The sequence below is a fragment of the Entelurus aequoreus genome, linkage group LG13 (genome assembly GCF_033978785.1).
Source record: "Entelurus aequoreus isolate RoL-2023_Sb linkage group LG13, RoL_Eaeq_v1.1, whole genome shotgun sequence".
NCBI classification, from domain to species: domain Eukaryota; kingdom Metazoa; phylum Chordata; class Actinopteri; order Syngnathiformes; family Syngnathidae; genus Entelurus; species Entelurus aequoreus.
In genome coordinates, this window is record NC_084743.1 from 2,470,475 (window position 1) to 2,486,349 (window position 15,875).

Consider the following 15,875-nt stretch of genomic DNA (forward strand, 5'->3'; position numbering starts at 1 on the left):
ATATATATACTTATAGCTATGTATACGTGTGTGTATATGTGTATTTAAATATGGATATATATACACACATATGCATGCATACACACATATATATGTATACACACACACATAAATGTATAATTTTTTCTGTTACTTTTTCTTTTATATTTTAAAGCGACTTTAAAATTATGAATCAATTTAGAATCGTGAAAATTTTGCACACCTCTATTGCGTATGTCTAGCCTGTGTGCTTAGCTGTTGTGTAGCTGCTCGCTCCTAGCAGCCTATAGCCCAGCATGTTTACCTTTTTGCAAACGACTTTAGTAAAATGGAAGAAATCATGTGTTGATTGGAGGACATTTTGATGCACTAAACACGCTGCAGGACTGCTTGTATCGCGCATGATATCACACACAAGTATATACGCTGCAGGACTGCTTGTATCGCACATGATATCGCGCACAAGTAAACACGCTGCAAGACTGCTTGTATCGCACATGATATCACACACAAGTAAACACGCTGCAGGACTGCTTGTATCGCGCATGATATCACACACAAGTAAACACGCAGCAGGACTGCTCGTATCGCGCATGATATCACACACAAATAAACACACTGCAGGACTGCGTGTATCGCACATGATATTGCGCACAAGTAAACACGCTGCAAGACTGCTTGTATCGCGCACAAGTAAACACGCAGCAGGACTGCTTGTATCGCACATGATATTGCGCACAAGTAAACACGCTGCAAGACTGCTTGTATCGCACATGATATCACACACAAGTAAACACACTGCTGGACTGATCGTATCACACATGATATCACACACAAGAAAACACTGCAAGACTACTAGTATCGCACATGATATCAAACACAAGTAAACACGCTGCAGGACCGCTTGTATCGCACAAGATATCACACACAAGTAAACACTGCAGGACTGCTTGTATCGCACATGATATGCACAAGTAAACACGCTGCAGGACTGCTTGTATCGCACATGATATCACACACAAGTAAACACGCTGCAGGACTGCTCGTATCGCGCATGATATCACACACAAGTAAACACGCTGCAGGACTGCTTGTATCGCACATGATATCACACACAAGTAAACACGCAGCAGGACTGCTCGTATCGCACATGATATCACACACAAGTAAACACACTGCAGGACTGCGTGTATCGCGCATGATATCACGCACAAGTAAACACACTGCAAGACTGCTTGCATCGCACATGATATCGCGCACAAGTAAACACGCTGCAGGACTACTAGTATTGCACATGATATCACACACAAGTAAACACGCAGCAGGACTGCTCGTATCGTGCATGATATCACACACAAGTAAACACGCAGCAGGACTGCTCGTATCGCACATGATATCACACACAAGTAAACACACTGCAGAACTGCTTGTGTGATATCACGCACAAGTAAACACACTGCAAGACTGCTTGTATTGCACATGATATTGCGCACAAGTAAACACGCTGCAGGACTACTAGTATCGCACATGATATCACACACAAGTAAACACGCAGCAGGACTGCTCGTATCGTGCATGATATCACACACAAGTAAACACGCAGCAGGACTGCTCGTATCGCACATGATATCACACACAAGTAAACACACTGCAGGACGGCTTGTATTGGGCATGATATCACGCACAAGTAAACATGCTGCAGGACTGCTTGTATCGCACATATCGCGCACAAGTAAACACGCTGCAGGACTACTAGTATCGCACATGATATCACACACAAGTAAACATGCAGCAGGACTGCTCGTATCGCACATGATATCGCACACAAGTAAACACGCTGCAGGACTGCTCGTATCGCACATGATATCACACACAAGTAAACACACTGCAGGACTGCTCGTATCGCACATGATATCACACACAAGTAAACACGCTGCAGGACTGCTCGTATCGCACATGATATCACACACATGTGAACACGCTGCATGACTGCTCGTATTGCACATGATATCACACACAAGTAAACACGCTGCAGGACTGCTCGTATCGCACATATCACACACATGTGAACACGCTGCATGACTGCTCGTATCGCACATGATATCACGCACAAGTAAACACGTTGCAGGACTGCTTGCATCGCGCATGATGTCACGCACAAGTAAACACGCAGCACGGCTGCTTGTATCGCACATTTTAGAGGCAAGCGGTATCGGTCCTGGACGTATCACCAAAGTCCACCTTTTATCCCACAAGGTTGCAAAATGTCTATTTGGATGTGAAAGATTCTTCCTGAAATGTTGAAGGTGCTAAAAGTAAAGAGTGATGCTAATAAGTAGAGTGCTAAATATGCTCTTTCATTCCATGAATGATGTGCTTCAATGTTCACCTTTTTAATTCAGAGAGAGAAAAGTCAGCAAATTTCCCCAAGGATTATTAACACAGAAACTGCTTCCACACAGAATAGACAAAATAGGAGCAAAGTTGTGTAACAAATGTGTTATTATCAGTTAATAATGAAAGAAAATGTGCAAAGCTGTATAACAAATGTGTTATTATCAGTTAATAATGAAAGAAAATAGGACAAAGTTGTGTGACAAATGTGTTATTATCAGTTAATAATGAAAGAAAATGTGCAAAACTTCGTAACAAATGTGTTATCAGTTAATAATGAAAGAAAATAGGACAAAAACTGTGTAACAAATGTGTTATTATCAGTTAAAAATGAAAGAAAATGTGCAAAGCTGTGTAACAAATGTTATCATCAGTTAATAATGAAAGAAAATGTGCAAAGCTGTGTAACAAATGTGTTATTATCAGTTAATAACGAAAGAAAATGTGCAAAGCTGTGTAACAAATGTGTTATTATCAGTTAATAATGAAAGAAAATGTGCAAAGCTGTGTAACAAATGTGTTATTATCAGTTAATAACGAAAGAAAATGTGCAAAGCTGTGTAACAAATGTGTTATTATCAGTTAATAATAAAAGAAAATGTGCAAAGCTGTGTAACAAATGTGTTATCAGTTAATAATAAAAGAAAATGTGCAAAGCTGTGTAACAAATGTGTTATTATCAGTTAATAATGAAAGAAAATGTGCAAATCTGTGTAACAAATGTGTTATTATCAGTTAATAATGAAAGAAAATGTGCAAAACTTCGTAACAAATGTGTTATCAGTTAATAATGAAAGAAAATAGGACAAAAGCTGTGTAACAAATGTGTTATTATCAGTTAATAATAAAAGAAAATGTGCAAAGCTGTGTAACAAATGTGTTATCAGTTAATAATAAAAGAAAATGTGCAAAGCTGTGTAACAAATGTGTTATCAGTTAATAATGAAAGAAAATAGGACAAAGTTGTGTAACAAATGTGTTATTATCAGTTAATAATGAAAGAAAATGTGCAAAGCTGTGTAACAAATGTGTTATTATCAGTTAATAATGAAAGAAAATAGGACAAAGTTGTGTGACAAATGTGTTATCAGTTAATAATGAAAGAAAATGTGCAAAACTGTGTAACAAATGTGTTATCAGTTAATAATGAAAGAAAATAGGACAAAAGCTGTGTAACAAATGTGTTATTATCAGTTAATAATAAAAGAAAATGTGCAAAGCTGTGTAACAAATGTGTTATTATCAGCTAATAATGAAAGAAAATGTGCAAAGCTGTGTCACAAATGTGTTATCAGTTAAAAATGAAAGAAAATGTGCAAAACTGTGTAACAAATGTGTTATTATCAGTTAAAAATGAAAGAAAATGTGCAAAGCTGTGTAACAAATGTTATCATCAGTTAATAATGAAAGAAAATGTGCAAAGCTGTGTAAAAAATGTGTTATTATCAGTTAATAATGAAAGAAAATGTGCAAAGCTGTGTAACAAATGTGTTATTATCAGTTAATAACGAAAGAAAATGTGCAAAGCTGTGTAACAAATGTGTTATTATCAGTTAATAATAAAAGAAAATGTGCAAAGCTGTGTAACAAATGTGTTATTATCAGTTAATAATAAAAGAAAATGTGCAAAGCTGTGTAACAAATGTGTTATTATCAGTTAATAATGAAAGAAAATGTGCAAATCTGTGTAACAAATGTGTTATTATCAGTTAATAATGAAAGAAAATGTGCAAAACTTCGTAACAAATGTGTTATCAGTTAATAATGAAAGAAAATAGGACAAAAGCTGTGTAACAAATGTGTTATTATCAGTTAATAATAAAAGAAAATGTGCAAAGCTGTGTAACAAATGTGTTATTATCAGTTAATAATGAAAGAAAATAGGACCAGAGTTGTGTAACAAATGTGTTATTATCAGTTAATAATGAAAGAAAATGGTGCAAAGTTGTGTAACAAATGTGTTATTATCAGTTAATAATGAAAGAAAATGGTGCAAAGTTGTGTAACAAATGTGTTATCAGTTAATAATGAAAGAAAATAGGACAAAAGCTGTGTAACAAATGTGTTATTATCAGTTAATAATAAAAGAAAATGTGCAAAGCTGTGTAACAAATGTGTTATTATCAGTTAATAATGAAAGAAAATAGGACCAGAGTTGTGTAACAAATGTGTTATTATCAGTTAATAATGAAAGAAAATGGTGCAAAGTTGTGTAACAAATGTGTTATTATCAGTTAATAATGAAAGAAAATGGTGCAAAGTTGTGTAACAAATGTGTTATCAGTTAATAATGAAAGAAAATGTGCAAAGCTGTGTAACAAATGTGTTATTAACAGTTAATAATGAAAGAAAATGTGCAAAACTTCGTAACAAATGTGTTGTTATCAGTTAATAATGAAAGTCCTGGTTGATGCTGAGTGTGTGAGAGATTTATGAGTACAGTAGCAGAGATGTGTGCTTATGACCAATTACACTCGCTGGCCCTGATTTATGACGGCCATATTTCTCTCTCTCTCTCTCCCCTGCACACACACACACACACACACACACACACACACACACACGCACACACTCTTACACACTCACACACAACATGTGGAGAGTTATGGTGGACACGCCCTTGGGGAAATACTGCACAGCTGATCTTACACGGTGACATTTATGTAGGTTTTTATGAGCATTATATTCACGTGCGTAAAAGAAAATAATTGATTTCAATTCTTTGCGAGCCTGCATCTTCTAGTCAGCTACACAGGAAGTCAGAATAATAGTCAACATCAGGAAGTTAGTTTCAATGAAAATCATTTGCAGGCTTTTATTGTCGTTTTTGTTGTCGTGGCCTAAAATGCATCATTTTCCTGCAGCCTTTTCAGAAAGAAAGTTGTCGCTTGGGATTTTATGAATTTGTAATCATTGTATTATTTTTTTCCAAACCTTATCTAAAAAAAAAAAAAACCCCATAGAATTTAAAACAATCCAACAAAATATACTTTTTTTAAACAACCAAAAAATTATTTTGTTTGAATTGATTGCAATAATTAATCAATTTATATATATATATATATATATATATATATATATATATATATATATATATATATATATATATATATATATATATACATATATATAATTTGTTTTTTGTTGTTTTTTCCAAATAATTTATTATACATCCACTTGGGATTTTATGAATTTGTAATCATTGTATTTTTAAAAAATCGTAATACAAAAAAAAACTAAAAAAAACCTTACAAGATTTCGAGCAATCAAAGAAAATATGCTTTATTAAATAATCTAATATTAATTTTAATTGATTGGTATAATTTTAAAAAGTAATTATTTAAAAAAGTAATTATATATATATATATGTATACTTTTTTTTTTTTTTTCTTAAAAAATTATTAGTTTATTATAATCCAGCAGCATATTTAAAAAGTTGCAGGAAAAATTGCAGTGCTTTATTAAATAATCTAATATTAATTTTACTTGGTTGTAATAATCCAAAAATAAATGTATATATATATATATATATATATATATATATATATATATATATATATATATATATATATATATATATATATATATATATATATATATATATATATGAATAATCATTAATTAATTATAATCCGGCAGCATTTTCAAAAAGCTATGGAAAAAGTTTGAGTGTTAACAATAAATCCACTTGGGATTTCATGAATTTGTAAAAAAATAAATTTGTATTTTGTTTTTCAAACACGTATCTCAAAAAAAAAAACACAGGATTTAAAACAATCCAAAAAAAAAAGCTTATTTAAATAACACAAAAATAATTGTGATTCTAATTGATTGTGATAATTAAAAAATAGATTATATATATATATATATATATATATATATATATATATATATATATATATATATATATATATATATATATATATATATATATATATATATATATATATATATATATTTAAAAAAAAATTTTTTTTATTAATTTAATTTTTTTCCAAATAATAAATGTATTATATATCCGTTTGGGATTTTATGAATTTGTAATCATTGTATTTTTTAAATCATAACTAAAAAAAACAAACACAGGATTTTTTTTATTAAATAATCTAATATTAATGTTAATTAATTGTAATATATAAATTATATATGTGTACATATATATGTGTGTGTATATATACATATATATATATATATATATATGTATATATATATATATATATATATATATATATATATATATATATATATACATATATATATATATATATATATATATATATATATATATATATATATATATATATAACTCTGAGTGAATAAATATTTGTGTGCAGCCCTAGAAATGGTTGCTATTAAAAAGCCACTTGACAAGGTGTGTAGCACAGTTGTGCTATCTTCATACATGCATCATCATGTTAGCACGTTGAGGCGGACCACAACTCGCCAGCAGATGGGCTAAACATGGCCGACTGCCAGCAGCTTATCTTCTGTGCAGTGTTATTTCTTCCATGGTGGCGTTTATTAAATGGCCGACTTATTACTGAAGGATGGCGAGTGATGGCAAAGAGCAAGCAAGCAGATAAGGGAAGAAGAAAGTGTGTTGAGTTCATGTCGCTCCACAAAGTCAAATGAATTAGTACCTCCAGGAAATTACAGCCGCTTGTGTTAGTGTGTGTGTGTGTGTGTGTGTGTGTGTGTGTGTGTGTGTGTGTGTGTGTGTGTGTGTGTGTGTGTGTGTGTGCCCCACGTCTCGTTCCAGCGCCCTCAGGGTCTGGTAATGAACAGACATGCTCTGCCAGTCTAGGTCAGGGTCACGCTCGTGATTAGCCGCCAACCCGAGCGTCATCCTGTTCACTGCTAGCTTATCTGCGCGTTATCGCCCTCGCTGGCTACGTCGGCGGGATTCCTACGCTCGCTGTCTACACTCGCTGTCTACTTCTGGACAAAAAAAAAAAAACATGAGCACAATTTAACCGAGCGGATTTTTGTGATTTCTGGACAACATCTCGGAGAAGCTGTCTGCTCCGCGAGGCAAAGTGTGAATGGACAATGAGAGTGAGACGTACATGATATATAAATAGCTGTCTTAGCATTCTGTGACTGTAAATTGTTTGCTTGTTTTCTTATTGATGCTTTTATTTTTTTTCTGTATTGTGTAGTTATAATTATATGCTTTTACTTGTAATTGTATTGAGTTTGTGGACCCCAGGAAGACTAGTGGGTTGTTGTGGCAACCAGCTAATGGGGATCCTTAATAACAATCTAAATCTGCTCTGCGAGGCAAAGTGTGAATGGACAATGAGCGCAAAACGTACATTATATATAAATAGTGTTGTTCAAACACAAATATTCTCATCTGGATTTTGGTTTCAATGGCGGCGAAGAAGCTCCAAATTACATCCCTGACTTCCGTGGACACACACTTGTTGTTTGTTGACTTGAGTTGGACTAGCACAATTTACCCAGCAGATTTTTGTGATTTCTGGACAACATCTTGGAGAAGATGTCTGCTCTGCAAGGCAAAGTGTGAATGGACAATGAGCGTGAAACGTACATTATATATAAATAGATGGATTTGTGTTTGGAGAGACAAGGGACTCTTCAGGTTTATGTACACACACGCGCATCCAGGGAAAATATACACCGCATGTACCACACCTTTGGACCACGGAGCAGCGCCCCTGGTGGCGGAAGATGTAAGTGTCAAGTTGTCTGTGTGCTGGATGTTCATATGAGGCTTTTTCCTGGTCTCAAACTGAGTCCCCTCCCCAATAGGAGCTCACTTTTCACCCCCATATTTACCTTTTCTTTTCTACCTTTTTCCGTAGCACCGCCCTGGTGCCGAGCAGTCGGTCCTCCTGTCCTGTCTCCTGTCCTGTCTCCTGGTGCTCTACGTCTGTTCTTGGCCTGAGAACATATAATGTTGTACTTTTGAAGTGCAATGACAGTAAAGTTCCAGCAAGATGACAAAAAGACATTTCAAGACTCTGCAGCCAGAAAAGTAGGAATGCTTTGATGAATGAGATCATTAAACAGGTGTGTCTAAGGTGTGGCCCGGGGGACATGTGGTGTCAAAGGTGTGGCCCGGGGGACATGTGCGGCCCGCAGACAGACTTTGCAGCATATTGTTGGCAAAAAAAAAAACAACAGCAAAAATGGGAGAAAAAAAGAGCAAAAATTGGAATGTATTGAAGAAAAGCTGAACATGTTCTACTAATAATTAATGAAATATTTAGTCACCATCAAAATAGCATCTCCAAACTTCAAAAGTTTATATATATATATATATATATATATGATTTTATATATATATATATATATATATAGTGTATACATATGTGTATACTGTATATATGTTTGTGTGTGTGTGTATAATATATATATATATATTATATGTATGCATATATGTATGTGTATATGTATATATATGTGTGTGTATATACATGTGTGTGTATGTATGTATATATATATATGTATATAAATGTGTGTATATAAGTGTATATATATATGTATATGTATATTTATGTGTGTATATATACATATATACTGTATGTATGTGTATATACTGTATATTACACACACACACACATATATATATATATGTTTATATATAGGTATATGTGTATATATGTATGTATATACTGTATATATGTGTAAATTAAATGTCTAATCATTCATGAAATGTAGTAAATGGTAGTGAAGTCAGTGCTAGCTACAGCCGCGTTAGCTAGCTCGTATGATGAATGATTTTAAATAAAAACAACATTCTAACCTCGTCTGATGTAAATATGTAAGTCCTGAAAGTAATTTAGCTGTCTAATCCTTCATGAAATGTAGGAAATGGTAGTGAAGTCAGTCTGCCGCTGGTGGAACATGCTAGTTTACTAGCTACAGCCGTGTTAGCATGGTTGAAAACATGGCAATATTTACGTGGAGCAGCAGAGGACTAAATACCCCTTGATAAAACTGGAGTGTCATTACTATCTGTACGTAAATACAACTGGAGTGTCATTACTATCTGTACGTAAATACAACTGGAGTGTCATTACTATCTGTACGTAAATACAACTGGAGTGTCATTACTATCTGTACGTAAATACAACTGGAGTGTCATTACTATCTGTACGTAAATACAACTGGAGTGTCATTACTGGAGTGTCATTACTATCTGTACAAAAATACAACTGGAGTGTCATTACTATCTGTACGTAAATATAACTGGAGTGTCATTACTATCTGTACGTAAATACAACTGGAGTGTCATTACTATCTGTACGTAAATACAACTGGAGTGTCATTACTGGAGTGTCATTACTATCTGTACAAAAATACAACTGGAGTGTCATTACTATCTGTACAAAAATACAACTGGAGTGTCATTACTGGAGTGTCATTACTATCTGTACGTAAATAAAACTGGAGTGTCATTACTATCTGTACAAAAATACAACTGGAGTGTCATTACTATCTGTACAAAAATACAACTGGAGTGTCATTACTGGAGTGTCATTACTATCTGTACGTAAATAAAACTGGAGTGTCATTACTATCTGTACGTAAATAAAACTGGAGTGTCATTACTATCTGTACGTAAATAAAACTGGAGTGTCATTACTGGAGTGTCATTACTATCTGTACGTAAATAAAACTGGAGTGTCATTACTGGAGTGTCATTACTGGAGTGTCATTACTATCTGTACGTAAAATTATTTACAATCACTTGCTTTCTGCTCAGCGCTCTTCTCGTCATGGTGGAGACTGTGCTTGTTTTTCCAGGGCTAGACACTCCTTGGCACTTTGCCCTTCCCTTGGCCTTACAGGACAGTTGGAACACCACTGAAAAATGTCATTTGTGTTCGCAAGTTTTCAGTGACTGAAATAGATTACGGGTGATGTACGGATCCATAATGACAACCCAGGTGCGGCTAATAAAAACTACTTCTTTTCCCCCTTTAGCCGTATTCCATCAGCTTCATCAGCAGATGGAGTCTGCCCAGTTGTCATGGCGATGGATCTGATTGCACACGTGCTCTGGCAGCAGGAAATAGATTTCAGTCATAACATTTGTAGGATTTAAAAGAAACGTGCACTTTTTTTTTATTTAAAAAAAGTTAATATTTAGAAAATATTTGAGTGTGTATATATATGTATGTATACATGTATTGTTTTAATTTTTTTCACTTTTTTAATTAAAACAATAATAAGTACAAATATATATACACACACACTCTTTAATTATTTTTGGATTGTATTATATTTTATTTTATTTATTGATTACTGATTTGGATTCACTTTTCTGTATGTATGTAGTAGTGCAGTATGGGTTGTAGTACACTTCTCCACCACTTGTGGCAGTAATGACAATATCAAACAGAAGAAGTCTGGAGCTGAAGTCATTGTTGTTAAGCGCAAGAAATACGAGTAAAGTGGTGAAGCTGTATGTTCTTTTGCACTTTCATTTTTTATTTTTTTTTAAGAAACATGTATTGTTAAATATTTATTTTAAAATGTAGTTATTTTTATTGTATTTAATTAATTTGTTTGCATTTATTTTTGCACTGTAATTACTAAATACAATTACAAATGATAAAAATGTATTTATTAAAAATGTATATATAAAATTATTAATTAAAATCATATAGCGTATAAGATTACTAATTAAGTGTTAATATTTGAGTGGGCCCCGGGCCCCTCTGTAGTGGAAAATAAACCCAGTAGTAGTGCATGCAAACATAGTACAATCTTGTACTGTTTTTTTTTATAATCTCCTAATTTTTTTTTGTTTCATGCATACTTTTTGTGTACGGGTTAAGTTAATGCATTTAATTCTTCTTTATTATTTGTCTATATTTTCTCTGTATTTTTAAATTGTTTTTTTGGAACAACGTTGTTTAAGAAAGGGAAAATTCATGGAATATTAATCTAATTATAGCCAATATTTCAGAATAATTTCCAGCAAAAGAGTAACATATATGATTATTTCAATGATTCTGATCCACATCTTATCTTATAACGAATACTGTTAAGGTTGCGCAATGTTGCAGTAGTTGTGACCCCGATATGCAGAGACGGGAGACGGCGTGCAGCTACTGTAAAACTATATTTGATGTACGAAAAACAAAAATGAGTGCAACATAGAAGCTAAGCAAAGCAAGAAGACTTTTTTTTTTTTTACCATTTTCAACAAAATTCCCGCATTTCCCGAAATTCCAAACCATCAACACATCCTGGACATTCAAACTACCATTTTCCCACTATCAACACATTTCCAGGAATTTACGTTTTTTTGGTAACCTATTTCCACCCTTAAGTTCGGCTACTCCTTTCACATTTTTCAACCCATTTCAACCGTTCCACCGTCAAAACACTCCTCATATTCAGGACAAAAACCAAGTTTGTTCAGGAACTAGAACAATTCCAGGTTTTCCCGAAATTCCAGGAGTTTCTCAATTTAAAAACTGTTACTAATTCAACATTTCTTGATCGATTTAAACAATTCCAACACCGACCAATTCAGCTCATATAGGACATTCATGCTCCTAAACATTTTCAAAAAATCCAGGTTTTCCCCAAATTTGCAGGAAGTTCCCATTGAAATGAATGGGACATTTTTCCAAGTTGCACAATTCCCACATTTTTCAACCTATTCCAACAATAACGCATTCCTCTTATACTGGACATTCAAGCCAACACTTTCCCAAGTTCCAAACCAAATTCCGGTTTTCCTGGAAATTCAAACTCTTCAACATTCAAACCATTCCAACATTCAAACCATTTCTACATTCATCAGTATTGGAGCATTCACTCAATGTTTACTTATGTAGCCCTAAATCACCAGTGTCTCAAAGGGCTGCACAAGCCACAATGACATCCTCGGCTCAGATCCCACATCAGGGCAAGGAAAAACTCAACCTAATGGGATGACAATGAGAAACCTTGGAGGGGACCGCAGATGTGGGGGGTTGACCGGTGCAATGGACGTCCAGTGGATCTGTCATAATATTGTGAGAGTCCAGTCCATAGTGGATCTAACATAATAGTTAGAGTCTTGTCCATAGTGGATCTAACATAATAGTTAGAGTCTTGTCCATAGTGGATCTAACATACAGTAATAGTGTGAGAGTCCAGTCCATAGTGGATCTAACATAATAGTGAGAGTCCAGTCCATAGTGGATCTAAAATAATAGTGTGAGAGTCCAGTCCATAGTGGATCTAACATAATAGTGAGAGTCCAGCCCATAGTGGATCTAACATAATAGTGTGAGAGTCCAGTCCATAGTGGATCTAACATAATAGTGAGAGTCCAGTCCATAGTGGATCTAACATAATATTGTGAGAGTCCAGTCCATAGTGGATCTAACATAATAGTGAGAGTCCAGTCCATAGTGGATCTAACATAATAGTGAGAGTCCTGTCAATAGTGGATCTAACATAATATTGTGAGAGTCCAGTCCATAGTGGATCTAACATAATAGTGAGAGTCCAGTCCATAGTGGATCTAACATAATAGTGTGAGAGTCCAGTCCATAGTGGATCTAACATAATAGTGTGAGAGTCCAGTCCATAGTGGATCTAACATAATAGTGTAAGAGTCCAGTCCATAGTGGATCTAACATAATAGTTAGAGTCTTGTCCATAGTGGATCTAACATACAGTAATAGTGTGAGAGTCCAGTCCATAGTGGATCTAACATAATAGTGAGAGTCCAGTCCATAGTGGATCTAAAATAATAGTGTGAGAGTCCAGTCCATAGTGGATCTAACATAATAGTGAGAGTCCAGCCCATAGTGGATCTAACATAATAGTGTGAGAGTCCAGTCCATAGTGGATCTAACATAATAGTGAGAGTCCAGTCCATAGTGGATCTAACATAATATTGTGAGAGTCCAGTCCATAGTGGATCTAACATAATAGTGAGAGTCCAGTCCATAGTGTATCTAACATAATAGTGAGAGTCCTGTCAATAGTGGATCTAACATAATATTGTGAGAGTCCAGTCCATAGTGGATCTAACATAATAGTGAGAGTCCAGTCCATAGTGGATCTAACATAATAGTGTGAGAGTCCAGTCCATAGTGGATCTAACATAATAGTGTGAGAGTCCAGTCCATAGTGGATCTAACATAATAGTGTAAGAGTCCAGTCCATAGTGGATCTAACATAATAGTTCGAGTCTTGTCCATAGTGGATCTAACATACAGTAATAGTGTGAGAGTCCAGTCCATAGTGGATCTAACATAATAGTGAGAGTCCAGTCCATAGTGGATCTAACATAATAGTTAGAGTCTTGTCCATAGTGGATCTAACATACAGTAATAGTGTGAGAGTCCAGTCCATAGTGGATCTAACATAATAGTGAGAGTCCAGTCCATAGTGGATCTAACATAATAGTGTGAGAGTCCAGTCCATAGTGGATCTAACATAATAGTGAGAGTCCAGTCCATAGTGGATCTAACATAATAGTGTGAGAGTCCAGTCCATAGTGGATCTAACATAATAGTGAGAGTCCAGTCCATAGTGGATCTAACATAATAGTGTGAGAGTCCAGTCCATAGTGGATCTAACATAATAGTGAGAGTCCAGTCCATAGTGGATCTAACATAATAGTGTGAGAGTCCAGTCCATAGTGGATCTAACATAATATTGTGAGAGTCCAGTCCATAGTGGATCTAACATAATAGTGAGAGTCCAGTCCATAGTGGATCTAACATAATAGTGTGAGAGTCCAGTCCATAGTGGATCTAACATAATAGTGAGAGTCCAGTCCATAGTGGATCTAACATAATAGTGAGAGTCAAGTCCATAGTGGATGTAACATAATAGTGTGAGAGTCCAGTCCATAGTGGATCTAACATAATAGTGTGAGAGTCCAGTCCATAGTGGATCTAACATAATAGTGAGAGTCCAGTCCATAGTGGATCTAACATAATAGTGTGAGAGTCCAGTCCATAGTGGATCTAACATAATAGTGAGAGTCCAGTCCATAGTGGATCTAATATAATAGTGATAGTCCAGTCCATAGTGGATCTAACATAATCGTGAGAGTCCAGTCAATAGTGGATTTAACATAATAGTGAGAGTCCAGTCCATAGTGCATCTAACATAATAGTGAGAGTCCAGTCCATAGTGGATCTAACATAATAGTGAGAGTCCAGTCCATAGTGGATCTAACATAATAGTGAGAGTCCAGTCCATAGTGGATCTAACATAATAGTGTGAGAGTCCAGTCCATAGTGGATCTAACATAATAGTGAGAGTCCAGTCCATAGTGGATCTAACATAATAGTGTGAGAGTCCAGTCCATAGTGGATCTAACATAATAGTGAGAGTCCAGTCCATAGTGGATCTAACATAATAGTGAGAGTCCAGTCCATAGTGGATCTAACATAATAGTGAGAGTCCAGTCAATAGTGGATTTACCATAATAGTGAGAGTCCAGTCCATAGTGGATCTAACACAGACCTGGGCATTGTGCGGCCCGCGGGCCGCATCCGGCCCTTTGTACGTCCCTGTCCGGCCCGCGTGAGGCCAATTATAAATTACAAAATAAATTTTAAAAAGCATCTATTTCGAGTGTGCAATACAACGGTGCTGCTTTTGTTTTGAAAAGCGTTATTTGTATTACTTCCGTGTGGACGTATGCTCGTGCGCGCATCGGCAATCTCAAATTACAAAATAAATTTAAAAAAACATCTTTGTCGTGCGTGCAATACAACTGTGCTGCTTTTATTTTGAAAAGTGTTATATGTGCGTATGTCCTGTGAGGGAAGGCGCACAGCGGTTATCCCAGAGACGCTAAAAAGAGAAAAGTTGATGACGAATGGCGTGTTTTCAACAAGACAAGTAAAGGTAAAGCTGTGTGCTTATTTGTGGTACACACGTTGCTGTGTTTAAAGAATATAGTGTAACGACCTGCTGAAGTAGATGTTGTCTTCTTGAGTTGCGTAAATGAGGAGTGAGGAGACGTGCGTGTGGAAGGAACGAGATATGTTGAGCTGTGTTAGTATAGCTTGCTCAATAAAAGTTTAAAAAGAGCGTCAGACTTGATGTGCACTTCTTCTGGACGCTACAATTGGTGGCAGAAGTAAAACTTTGCGCATACTGCACTGTTTGTGTGCTACGTCATCGGGAGGTACGTGCCACGTGAGGAGCTCGCCGCAGAGAGAGAGAGAGCGTTTACAGGTGCAGCCACGCTGCTTGCCACGGGGGGAATTCCGCCCTCAATGAAGACTCCCAGGTTTGATGGCAAGGCGAACTGGGAGGCATTTCATCCCACTTCTGACATCAATTGTAGCGTCCAGAAGAAGTGCACACCAAGTCTGATGCACTTTTTAAACTTTTATTGAGCAAGCTATACTAACACAGCTCAACTTATCTCGTTCTTTCCAAAAGGAAAACCAATCCTCACTCCTCATTTCCGCAACAGCAACGCTTCTTCCTTCTTCGCCAATCACCTTACAGGCGTACGTGCTACGTTCACAACGTTTTCTTATCTGGTTAAA